This window comes from Pipistrellus hanaki (assembly GCF_964339955.1).
Source record: "Pipistrellus hanaki genome assembly, chromosome: 3".
NCBI lineage: Eukaryota > Metazoa > Chordata > Mammalia > Chiroptera > Vespertilionidae > Pipistrellus > Pipistrellus hanaki.
In genome coordinates, this window is record NC_140505.1 from 92,467,715 (window position 1) to 92,479,744 (window position 12,030).

The 12,030-nt window shown below is 45.0% G+C and overlaps 1 protein-coding gene across 7 annotated transcripts in view; it reads left to right on the forward strand.

Moving 5' to 3' along the window:
- The window catches only part of MICAL3 (microtubule associated monooxygenase, calponin and LIM domain containing 3), a 250,954-nt gene that overhangs the window by 68,288 nt on the left and 170,636 nt on the right, over window positions 1–12,030 (forward strand). The window contains exons 2-3 of one of the 7 annotated variants that reach the window (XM_084878513.1): window positions 1,496–1,577; window positions 11,795–11,899. The exons of the other annotated variants lie outside the window; for them this stretch is intronic. The gene's annotated coding sequence lies outside the window, so the exon portion shown is untranslated. The remainder of the gene's footprint in view (window positions 1–1,495; window positions 1,578–11,794; window positions 11,900–12,030) is intronic. 7 annotated transcript variants of the gene reach the window in all.

Below are 12,030 nucleotides of genomic sequence, written 5' to 3' on the forward strand. Positions count from 1 at the left end.
TGTTGGCCTGGTCTCCTCTAACTGCCCTCTCCTGCTGGGTTAATCCCTCTCAATGCCCTCTCTTGCAGGCCTGGTGCCTCCCAACTGCCCTCCCCTACTTGCCTGATTGCCCACAACTGCCTTCCCTTGCAGGCTTGGTCCCTCCTAATTGCCCTCCCCTGCTGGCCATCTTGTGGTGGCCATCTTGTGTCCACATGGGGGCAGGATCTTTGACCACATGGGAGCAGCCATCTGGTGTATTGGAGTGATGGTCAATCTGCAAATTACTCTTTTATTAGATAGGATAGAGGCCTGGTGCATGGGTGAGGGCCAGCCAGCCAGATCAGGGTGGGGATTCCTTTAGGGTGTGGGTGGCCTGGGCGAGGGGCCTGTGGTGGTTTGCAGGCTGGCCACACCCCCCAGCAACCCAAGTGGAGGCCCTGGTATCTGGTGTTTATTTATCTTCTACAATTGAAACTTTGTAGCCTGGAGTGGAGGCCTTGGCTAGCCAAGGCTTCAGAAGCTTGGTTTCCTCCATCGCCCGGGGTAACCCTTACTTATTGCTCTTTCCAACTCTGTGCCTGCCACCATTTCTGTTGGAACTTATTTACCTTCTATAATTGAAACTTTGTACCCTTGAGTGGAGGCCTGGGCCCGCCAGGGTATGTGGAAAGTTTGGCTTCCTCCATTGCCAGGGAAACCCAAGCCTTCCTCCTGCTCTCTGTGGCTGCAGCCATCTTGGTTGCGGTTAATTTGCATAGTTGCTCTGATTGGCTGGTGGATGTGGTTTGTGGGTCTAGCAGAGTGGTGGTTAATTTGCATATTAGTCTTTTATTATATAGGAGATACACACACACACTGAGTGGCCAGATTATTATGCATTCAGAGATCATAATTATCTGGCCACTCAGTACATCTTACCATAAAAATAAAATAAAAAACCCCACCATGAGGCAGGATCCATGTGAAGGAAAACTAAATGTAGATCTTGGCCATTGCAAGCATGCAGGTAGAGATAAGAAGTTCAAGGCAGTGAGGCTGGAAGGCCAGGAATGGGGGGAAGAACAAATGGGGAGTGCATCCTGTATGTTCTTCACTCCCTCCAGTACTTAACACAGTGCAGTCCCTGACCTCCCTTTTTTTTTTGGCAATGAGAAGGTTGGAAGTAATGTTGGAGGCCAAAACCTGGAATTCTGACTAGAGTGGATGGCAGTTTTACTAGGGTTGCAATCTAGGGGGAGTGATAAGTTTGGTAGAGAAAATAAGGAGTTCTGTTTTAAGTAACCCAACTTGGAGATGCCCTCACATATTCAGATAGAGATGTCCAGGAGACAGTTTCAGAATAGTGCAAAATGAAATTTTTAAAAAGTGGGCCAAAGATAGAAGAACCCTTGGAATCCTCATTATTTATCAGTGTGGCGAAAGTTAGAGGAGTGTCCAAAGAAAAAGCAGGGGAGGAGACTTCAGTTGCATAATCCTTTGGCCTTTGCCAGATTGACTTTTTGTTTGCTCCTAGTGAAGTCAGACTATCTCTTTGGGGGTGTTCCCTCTCCAAGCCAGACTGTTCCAGTTGGGCACAGACATCTTGGAGTGCTGAGGTAAGGGAAGTAAAATGTATTCGTTTCCAAATATTTAAACTGTGTATTGGGAATTTCTAGACCTTTAATCTAATCTCTGCTAATTTTCTGATTCCACTATCCTTTCCTTGCTTCTTTTGCATAATTCTTCATTTAACCAGTTAACTGCCATGTGTCCAAAATGGAAGCTATCCCCACAAGCAATGATATTTTGAATTTAATTTAAAAAATCAATTTGCAATGAATATTATAAAAATAAATATATTCTCATTTGTGTGTTCTTGAATATTTTCAGCTGAAAATTCTCATGAAAAATGATTTTAAAGCTCATCAGGGCTGCCACTTAGGGAAAACTTTTTTTTATATATGCACGTGGCCTGTAGGGGAGGTTCACCACTTGCATCTACAGACGCTTATGGAGTACAATCCTATCTAACAAAAGAGTAATATGCAAATTAATCATCACTCCGAGACAAAAATGGCGGCACCCAGTCCTCTCAGGCCCAGGTAGGGCTCCCACTGAGAGCAGGCAGCATGAGGCCCCTGCTGTAGGCCTGGGAGGTGCCTTCGCACCCCCAGTGCCATTCGCTCCTAGCCTTGACCTGGGCAGTGGCCTGGGAGGCGGCCGTGCACCCCAGGCACAATCAGCTCTCAGCCAGGATCCAGGCAGTGGACTGGAAGGCGGTGCATTCCCCCCACTACCCCCCTGAGATTTGCCGTGCACCCCTGGCGTGATCAGCAGCCAGCTGCAACCTGGGCCATAGGCCTGGGAGGTGGCTGAGCCTTCCCTCCCATCCCTCTCACCCTTTTACCCCCATCCCCACGTGCAATCTGCTCCTAGCCTCAGCCTGGGCTGTGGGCCTGGGAGGCGCTTGCAACCACCTATCCCCACCCTCCCCACCCTCCATCGATTAGCTTCCATCCACGGGGGAGGGGGTGGGGAAGGTATAGGTCTGGGAGACAGCAGTGCCCCCAAGAACTATCTTCTCTGGGGCAGCCTCATGGAGTGATCCCCCCCCCCCCCCCCACACACACACACCTATAGCTTTGGAATTTCCCTTGCCCTAAACAGAGTGATTAGAAACAGAAAAGGAATAAAAGGGGGCGGGGGGGGGGGAAAGGAGGACAAAAGGTGAAACATCAAGAAAAGGAAAGCCGAAACCGGTTTGGCTCAGTGGATAGAGCATCGGTCTGTGGACTGAAGGCTTCCAGGTTCGATTCCAGTCAAGGGCATGTACCTTGGTTGCGGGCACATCCCCAGTAGGGGGTGTGCAAGAGGCAGCTGATCGATGTTTCTCACTCTCTATCCCTCTCTCTTCCTCTCTGTAAAAAATCAATAAAATATATTGTTTTAAAAATGGTATTATTACTAATAGGGATTGAAGCTTTAATATGAACAAGTGAGTTCAATTGCCCCATTCAGAGGCTGCCCATTTCTTTCTCCAATATATTTTTATTTATTTCAGAGAAGAGGGGAAAGGGAGAGTGAGATAAATCAGTGATGAGAGAGAAATCATTGATTGGCTGTCTCCTGCACACCCCCTATGGGGATTGAGCTTGCAACTCAGGCATGTGCCCTGATCAGGAATCGAACCATGACCTCCTAGTTCATAGGTTGACGCTCAACCATTGAGCCACACTGGCCAGGCAGAGGCTGCCCTCTTTAATTTAGCAGGATTTTATTGAATTTCTATTACCTTAATAATGTAGTTTCAGATGCTCTGGAGCTTCTGATCAGATGTCTCCTGAAACACAATTAAGGCCCTTCAACAAAGTCTTTTATAATGTTTAGTGTCTGGATCAAATATCTGTTTACATTCACTTTTCCTTGTCCTGAGTGAGTGATATTTCTAAAAGTTGGGTATACTCAGGCTGTACCCAAAGGGGGAACCTGAGTGGGTGGGATGCACCCAGGTCAGTTTGGTCATGCTTGGCATTGAATGGTCCTGAGTCATGACTGCAGGCATAGAAGTCCTCCAGTTCGTTAGAGGGCAGATGGTATCTATCCCTTTCCCTACCTCTCAGAAATCAATTGAAAATATTTTTTTTTTAAGTGTCTCAACCTTTCAGAATTAAAATGTTAATGTTGACCTTAGTAGAGTGATGGAGACAGAAGCCTGATTGTAGAGGGAATGAAAGATGAACAGAGTGAGGTCATTAGGAGATCTTAAAGTACTGATAGCAAGAGTAGACTACTCTTTCAGGAAAGCAAGTGGGTTAGCCAGTAGTAGCTTGGAGAACACAATTTAAAGAGAGAGATCCAAGCATACTGATAGACTAAAGGAGAAGTAAACTATAGTGAGGAGGAAGTTTAAAATATTGATATATGACAGATGGATGGATGGTGGTGGTGATAAACAACAGGTGAATATATTTAAATGCCACTGAACTATACACTTAAAAAATATTTGAAATAGAAACCATTTTATAATAGTACAAGAGACCTGGTGCATGAATTTTCATGCATTGGAGGGGGCGTACGTCAGCCTGGCCTGCCCTCTCTCACAGTCCGGGAGCTCTCAGGCGCAGGAGGCGACCCCATGATCAGGGAAAGGCGACACTCCATCACAACTCTGTTGCTGCCACTGCTGGCAGCACAAGCCTTAGCCAGCCCTGGTTACCTGAGCCTTGGGTGGCCCTGGGTGGCTTGGCAGCCGACATCTGAGGCTTGCCTGTGCCTTGGGCCAGCCCTGGGCAGCTGGGGGGCTGAGGGGACTAGGGGACTCCAGAGGCAGAGGCTGAGGGGACTTGGTGCCGCCATCTTGTGGCTATGGGCACCACCATCTTTGAGGGTGTGGCAGTCAATTAGCATATTCCCTCCTTATTGGCTGTGGGTACCACCATCTTTGAGGACAGGGTAGTCAATTAGCATATTCCCTTCTTATTGGCTGCGGGTACTACCATTTTTGAGAGTGGGGCAGATAATTAGCATATTCCCTCCTTATTGGCTGTGGGTGCTGCCATCTTTGAGGACAGGGAAGTCAATTAGCATATTCCCTTTTTATTGGCTGTGGGTGCCACCATCTTTGCAACAACTTGAGGGTCAATTAGCATATTCCCTCTTTACTACATAGTATAATAGTCAATGCAACATGATTCAGAGAAAAACAAAGGGGATAGTCTGCATAGCCTCAGACAGGTGCCAGAGGCTTCTCTAGGGTAAAGGAGGGTTAGAATCATAAGTGTGAGGACACCCTTGCCTCTCCTCTGGGCCATGTGAGAGGCAAAGGTATTGACAGTGTAAGAGGTGAGAATGGAACTGGAGACCTAATAATGCAGAACTAGGTTTATAGGAACCAGTTCATCTCAGAGCCCTCTATAGAGGGTCATTCCACAGCCTAGAGTAAGATTGTATGAGAATTCATAACAAAAGTGCTGTGTTCTTGCTAGTTGCTCCTATTCAAATATCAGACACACCCCTGCCTTGTTTCACATAGCTGCCCACCACAGCATGGAGCTTGAGGGAGATTATGCACATCCAGGTCAGGCAGTGTGGCAACAAGATTCAGCCCTAAGTTCTGGGAGGTCATCAGCAATGAGTAGAGTATAGACCCCAGTGGCAACTATGTGGGAGATTGGACCTGCAGCTGGAGTGCATCAATGTCTACTACAATAAGGCCTCCTCTTACAAGTATGTACCTTGAGCCATCCTGATGGACTTAGAGCCTGGAATCATGGATGGTGTCTGATCTGGGGCTCTCAAGCACCTCTTCAGGCCTGACAACTTTTTTTTTTGTCAGAGTGGACTCCAGCAATAGTTGGGCCAAGGGTTACTCCATGAAGGGTGCTGAACTGGTAAACTGTCTTGGACATGGTGCAGAATGGGTGTGAGAATTGTGAATGCCTGCAGGGCTTCCAGATGACTCCTCTGGATGAGGGCACGGGGTCTAGATTGGCACACTTCTCATCAGCAAGGTGCACAAGGAGTACCTAACCACATCATGAACACCCTCTCATAAAGTATCAGACATACCCTGTTTCCCCGAAAATAAGACAGTGTCTTATATTAATTTTTTCTCCCAAAGTTGCGCTAGGTCTTATTTTCAGGGGATGTCTTATCTTTCCATGTGCTAGGTCTTATTTTTGGAGGATGTCTTATTTTCGGGGAAACACGGTAGTAGTGAAGCCCTACAATGCCATGCTGTCCATCCACCAGCTGGTGAAGAACAGCTATACGACCTCCTACATCAACAACAAGGCCCTCTGTGACATTTGCTTCAGCACCCTCAAGCTGACTGTGCCCACCTACAGGGACCTCATGAACAAACTCACCAGCTCCCTCAACTTTCCTGGCCAGCTGAACGCACACCTGTGCAAGCTGGCCATGAAGATGGTGCCCTTCCCCGACCTGCACTTACTTTCTTAATATTATTTCAGAGAGGAAGGGAGAGGGAGATAGAACATAAATGATGAGAGAATCATTGATCACCTGTCTCCTGCATGCCCTCTACTGGGGATCAAGCTTGAAAACTGGGCATATGCCCTTACCAGGAATTGAACCATGACCTAGTTCATAGGTCAATGGTCAACCATAAGCCATGCCAGCCAGGCCCTACCTACATTTCTTCCTGCCCAGCTTTGCTCAGCTCACCATCTAGTGCAGCCAGCAGGACTGGGCCCAGACAGTGCCTGAGCTCAACCAGCAGATGCTCGATGCCAAGAAAATGATGGCTACCTACTGCCTGTGACCTCTGCCACAGCTACTACCTAACCGTGTCCACCGTCTTCCATGATTGCATCACATGTCCATGAAGGATGTAGACAAGTAGATGCTGGCTGTCCAGAGCAAGAACAGCTAATACTTCATGGAGTGGATCACCAACAATGTGAAGATGGCTATGTGTGACATCCTGCCCATGGGCTCAAGATGTCCTCTACCTTCATCAGCAATAGCATAGGCATCTAGGAACCATTCACATGCATCTCATAACAGTTCACAGACATGTTTTGGCACAAGGCCTCCTGGTACATGGGTGAGGGCATAGATGAAATGGAGTGCACTGAAGCTGAGAACAACAAGAATGACCTGGTATCTGAGTACCAGCAGTACAAGGATGCCATGGCCCAGAAAAAGGGTGAGATATATGAAGACCATGAGGAGGAATCCAAGACCCAGGACCCCAAGTGAAGCACCTGGAGGGCCAGGCCAAGGCCTAGAGCCATGTAGCCACTGATGCCACCCCAGCCTTGCCCTAACAGCTCCCATCAAGTCACCTTATGACTTCAAGTGTTCCTCAGTATTTATGGCACTCAGCTCTGTCTTCCCACCATAGATCATTTCCATTTTTGTGTCAGGCATTTGTCTCTACTTTGTCAACTCTGGGCCTGAAATTTTGTTTTGTTTTTTTACTGGTTTATATTTGGGAGGTAAAGGGAGGACTTAAAAATTTTATTGCTGTTAAATTTAAAAAGAAATAATATCACTCCCTGCCCAGGCTGACCATAACATTGCCAAATACAACTTTTTGGTAGCAGTTGGAAATCTCCTCTGTCACATATCTCCCATACTCCCCCAGCCACACAGGTCAAAGCTAATGCATCACCTCAGGGTTGGTCCAGTATGGGGCTGCTGGGTTCCCATATAGAAACCTAAGATTGGGTTCTATTCCCCTGATCAACTTCACAGAAACAGTACATTTCCACTATATGTCAGGTCATAGCTCCAGAGACTTGGTCCCCCAGGCAGCTCTGTCCTTGTAGAAATGCAGGTGCTGAGGAGGTTTGGTGACTAAAGAGCAGCTCAATGGAATGGAGGGGACATGCAGGTGAGAGTGGGGCTGTTTTCCCATTACCTGGTCATCCTACTGAGTGTTAGTTTGGTGTTAAGTGGAATGGAAAATCAGGAAAGAGCTGAGGGTGCAATACCTCAGAAACTAGAGGATTAAGAATATATGAGGGCCCTGACTGGTTTGGCTCAGTGAATTGGCCTGTGGACTCAAGGATCTCAGGTTCTATTCCGATCAAGGGCAGGTACCTTGGTTGCGGGCACATCCCCAGTAGGGGGTGCGTAGGAGGCAGCTGGTCAATATTTCTCTCTCATCGATGTTTCTAACTCTCTATCCCTCTCTCTTCCTCTCTATAAAAAAATCAATAAAATATATATTTTTTTAAAAGAATATACGAGGAAGACTGCTTTTCTTATTGTATTTTGGCTTTCTTCCTAGGTACCTAGTGAACCTTACTTAAGAGCTATGAGAGAGATGAGAAGCTATTGATTGGTACAGGAGCTGGGAAGTCAACAAGCAGTTTTATTCCTTTATTCCTTAAGAGATTTTATACTCTTAAAATATAACTCTTACTTTGTTGTTTTGTTGAATTAGATCCTAGATGATCTAATTCAGCTAGCCCATTGCTCTCCTGAGCAGAGGACCTCAGTATCCCCATCCGCAGATGACAGTGGCCTGAACAGCCCTTGTTTCAGAGACATAACATGAAGGGAACTCTATAATCAGGAAACTGGGCACCACCATCTTGTGGCTGTGGGCACCTCCATAGTTGAGGGTGTGGCAGTTAATTAGCATATTCCCTCCTTATTGGCTGTGGGTGCCACCGTCTTTGTGAGGGCATGATAGTCAATTAGCATATTCCCTCCTTATTGGCTGTGGATGCCACCGTCTTTGTGAGGGCATGATAGTCAATTAGCATATTCCCTCTTTATTAGATAGGAGGATTCCCTCTCAGTGACATCCCAAAATATCCTTCCAATATGCCTACTTCTAAGATCTATTTAGACAAATCAGACTTCTGACTGAATGAGCTGGGAAAGAAGTGCTTAATAAATATTTAAAATAAGATTCAAAGATTTTGCACATTGCCTGGTGCAGTGAGTAGGGAGAAAATTGACTGAACTCGACTCTGATTTTATACTCTTAAAGTATAATTCTTACTTTGTTGTTTTGTTTCTCTTTTCTTTTTCTATTTTTAAATATAATTCTCCCCTGTCCCTCAAATAACCACCCATCTATTCTAAGAGCTAGAGATTGAATGTTCTCATAACCAGCCAGTGAAACCCGACTTTTTGCTTCTGTTGTAAATAGAAACATAAACACTGCTCTTGCATGTACTTTATAGACACAGCCTCTCCAGCACTTTCCTCCACTGCCAAAGGATGTGCACGACTTCTGAGTCAGCAGTCATCTACCACGGGACAGAGCAGCATGCAGAATGTTGTCAACTGGTAGAAATTGCACCGATGCCCTGCAAACCTGGCATTAATCTCCTCTTCCTCTTGCCTATTCAGGCTCCTTACTTCTCTTATCTCTTCCTTCCACACATTGGCTTTTCAGTCCCCAGGATTTCTGGTACTTTCAAGCTAGGTTTCCTGGTCTGTAAGGTTCCTGTGATTATGAATGTTGATTTTCCCCAGGATATTTGGGATATAGTGTACACAGGGGTGGTTCATGAAGGGCATGATCAAGATTTGACTTTCAGAAATGAGGGAGATAACAGGAATGGCCCTTCTGCAATTTTCCTCAGCTGCTCTAAGAGTGAATCAGAATGCCAGATGAGTCCCTTTGATAAATGAGACATCTGAGTCTACAGAACAACTGTTCCACCCTGAGTGTCTTTCCACTGCTGCCATTTGGCTTGCAAAGTAGGAAAAGTGAGGCAGCCCAAGGGAATAACTTTAGTGTAGTCTTACCTTGGGTGCCTGTCACATTGTTCCAGAAACCAACTTACCTCTATTTATCTGTTGTCATTAGTGACCTGTAGGTCTAAATCCCTTCAGCTGGGCACTTAATACTTGCCTGCCACTTGGAAGCAGGCCCTTGCTCAGCTGTCTGGGAGCTGTGGCCAAAACCTGTAAATTTCAAAGTGTGTTATATCAACAGAAGGGTTTGGGGCCAGTTACTAGTGGACCTGTTCATCTGAGCTGGCATTTGATTTCGACTCTTGGTGGTTAGCAACTCTTTGGAAATGAATATTTATTTCAGAGTGGGCGATAGCCAACTAAAAGATGTTAGCCTACATAGGAGAAGGCTTCTCTGAAAACAAAAGCATGAGACTCTTTTAGGGAAGTGTGAACATAAAGTGGGCTTTATGACAGGGAGAAGGGCTTTTAGAAACACATATTGCAGGATCTTTAATGTGTTGGTTTTAGCAAGAAAATTATAGTACTGAGTGCTCCAATTCTGGGAAGGAGTGGAAGGAAGCAGCTTAGGAACAACAACAACAAAAAATCATTTTCTTTCTTGACATAAGGCAGAGAGATTTGACCAGGTGTACGAAAGCTTTCCAAACATTGTGACTGGTGGAGTTAAGGTTGATGATGAACACAGGTAGGGTATGCAAAGTGGCTTGCAGAATGCTGTCTGTTTTCCAGAACAGCAAATAAAGCTACAGAAATATCCACAGAGAGGTCCCTTGGCAGAGCAAACACTCCAGGACCATTGTTTCTAGTCCTTAGTTATGACCTGTCACCCTTCTGCCTTTAGATAAACACTTGTTGTTTTTTTCCTGCCCCTACAGCCATCTTTTGACTATCATTTCTAAGATAGGCCTTGATTTGTAAGAAAAAGAATGGGCTCTTTATAGGAAATTTAAAAGATTTCTCTTTCTGTTAGGTTACCTAGAATAAACTTTTATTTAGGGGAAACTGGAGGTGAATTCCAGTTAATTCCACTCCTTACTGGATTCTTGGACAGGTAGATATTGGAAGTTTCTTAGTAGTGTAGTTTTTATATCCAAAGCTAGGAGGGGTTGTTGAGTAAGTGATATATTTAGGAGGAGAAGCCAAGTCAATGTATTTTGGGTAAAGAATTACCATCTTTGACTTAACCTCTACAGTACATGAAGAGATTCCATCTGTTGACATAGAAAACAAAGGGAAATGGCTTTTCCTTGTATTCAGTGATTAACTTTCACTCATGAAACTTAAGATACATTTTCAGTTGATTTGGTTAACCTTATGATATCATGGTGAAGTTTGGAGCGAAGTTACTTCTACTTCACAAAAAGGGGTTCCGTTCCTCAGAGGCCTACTCAATGTAAGAGCTTCAGGAAAAAAACATGGATCTCTTCCCTTGTTCTCAGTCTGGAACTTGATGCCTGTCTTCTGAGAATGGATTTCATTAGCACATACAGTTTGGTGGCTTCCACTGTCCTTGGGTTGGTTCATTAACAGTGGGTTACTTCTATACTTGAACACAGTGGATCAACAACTCACTTCTTCCACCTGCCTCCATCTCCAACAGTAAATCCTCTTTAAAGCAAAGTTCCAGTGTAGTCCTGTTTGCCACACTAACAAGTTGGAGATGCTCCTGTGGTGGACCATCATGACTACAGCACCAGAAATGAGTACTGTGACCATGAAGGTATTCTTGGTATTAAACTTTGAAAACTTCAGAATTAGAAGAGAGTCTTACTGCCTTGCCCTCCCTTTCTGTTTGTCCTATGGATTAGTTTTGGTCTTTGGCCCTTTGCCTCCCTCTTTCCTGCCCAATTATACTTATAAAGAGTGATGATAAATAAAACATGGTACAAAAATTATGAAAAAGACCCAAGGGAGTGAGTGGATAAAGTAGGACCTAATGTGCCATCTTTCATCTTAAAGCTTCTTCCCAGCAAACACAGGATAGTGGATGTATGGATAGATGTTTTTGATAAGTGGAACATATAGACATCATCATTATTATTGTCAAATATATCTGTGAGAAAGTGGAATGGCTATAAGATCTTCCCACCCTGCCATATACTATAGGCAGTGGCAGGGCTTTTTCGGTCTTTAAATTCTTGCTGACTTTGATACTTCTGAACTTTGTGCTTTTTCAACTGCTATGACACTACCCTTTGGTTCTCTTCAGACCTCTTTTCTCTTGCCTCATAATCTTTTTCTAGAGAGCTCATCTATCTCTGTCAGCTCCTTACAAGTTTATGAGTCCCAGGTCTTATTTAAAGCCCATGGCTCTCCTCTTACCACAGACTCCCCTTGTGTTCAGCTATCATTGGTTCAACTACCACCTGTATGCTAATGATGCCTAAATCTAGGGTTGGGTCCCTAGTTACCTCCCAAGCTGCAGATTCATACCTACCTACCTAGTGAGCACCTCCACAAAGGCAGCACAAGCATATCAGGTCTAAAAGGTAACTTACCACCCCACACTCACAAATGAGTTCTTCTATTTTTAATCCACTGGCCTGATGTCTTTCACTCAGTGACCAGGAAACCTGGGGATCATTTTTGACTCTTTTACTTCAAGAATCACTCACAAGCCTTCCTGTTTCACTTCTTTTCCCAGGTCCTACACTTCTTCCATGCCTGCTAACACTTATTTACCCTGAAAGACTCAGCTGTCACTTCTCACAGGTTCATCTTCAATGAGGACTCTCTCCCTATGACTTAGGTACTCTCCCTTAATGTTCCCAAATCTCTTGTGCTTCACTAATGACACTTAGCATAGTACATTTAACATTTTATCTGTCACACCCACTAAACTGCAAATCCTTTGTTGTATTAATCTTTCCTTCCCCAATA